Genomic DNA, 1,381 nt, shown 5'->3' on the forward strand with positions numbered 1-1,381 from the left:
AGGGCTCTGCTTTAGAGAGAAAATCCTTTGAATCAAGGTGCAGGTCTAGTTATAATATAAGGTCTCATCCCACATTATTGCATTGATTATTGTAATTATGCCCTTTCAGGACTTTTTCAAGCTACACTATACCCAATTATAGCTGTTTTAAATACCTTGTACTGTACTGGTGCTGGAGAAAGGAGGCAGCAGATGTATTTTATTTAGCTTCCTGTTCTTACAGTAAGGCTTTTTATGGATAAGAGAGTTGGCATTACTAATAGTCTTTATTTCACTGATGGCTCTATCTGAAGATATCTTTTTGAGCACCATGCCAAAAACGTACTTTTCTGTGTTTCTGCAGTGAGAGTGTCCAGTTTTAAAGAGGGATGAGGAATAAGCCCTCTGTACTCTTGGCCCATTCTTTTGTGGTAGGATTTATACACTGAATTTTTACGCATTTCATTTGCAAGAGAACACATGAAATTGTGGCATCACTGACGTCCAAAGCAGCAGTGAAGTTGACTTCAGTGGGAACAGGATTTCTCCTTGAGTATCTCTTTATGTTGATCAGTACTGCTTAGAGGAGCTAAACCTTCTGGGCTCCCTGTGCAAGGGAGCAGCTTTCCTAGGAGAGTGACTCTAGATTTCTATCCTCCTTTTTTCTTTTCCTCCTCCACAGCTTTACTATTTGGGTTGGTTGGGTTTTTTTAAATTGTTTTGGTTTTTTTGCTTGCCTAAACTTGAAGACAAACTGCACCTAGGTTTTGATTTGCCAGGCTATGCATTCCCTGTTTCATCTGTGCAGAGGGTAAGTGCAATACTCTGTGGCTTACTTCCACCACGTTTAATAGATTTAAACAATGTTTTTGCCTTCTTTTGATTACTTCATGGGAAATGATCTCAGACTGGGAGAACCTCCACAAAAGCCATTCTCAGATGAAAGCCACACTGTTTCCAGTTCTTGAAACTGCTTTTCCACCCCAAAGGATATTTCTTTCTTTCTTGCTTGCTTGCTTGCTTTTTTTTTTTTTTTTTATTCCCATTCAGTAGGCAAATAGCAGAGTAATTATTGGAGATGTCAGGTTTTCCTCCTAGGAGGCCTTGTTTCTTCAATATATACCTGGCATGATGAACATGCTTCACCCTGTTAGCACGCATGTCATTGATTACTTCATATGTAGACATCATCAAGTGCTCTCATGCTTTGCTGAACCAGAACTAGGTGTAGTTTTACAACTGAAGCATCAAGTGTCCCTATGAGATGTAGATTTTCCTGTGCTACAGTACCAGCAAGCTGATTCTGGGTGATGCAAATTACTCTCCCCTGCTCTGATCTGTCATCCCTCCTTCCTAGACTGAGACCCTCTGCCCCTTCTGCCCTGATCCTGCCAGTCTCCGG

This window comes from Pygoscelis adeliae, unplaced genomic scaffold (genome assembly GCF_000699105.1).
Source record: "Pygoscelis adeliae isolate BGI_AS28 unplaced genomic scaffold, ASM69910v1 Scaffold186, whole genome shotgun sequence".
In the NCBI taxonomy this organism is placed as follows: domain Eukaryota; kingdom Metazoa; phylum Chordata; class Aves; order Sphenisciformes; family Spheniscidae; genus Pygoscelis; species Pygoscelis adeliae.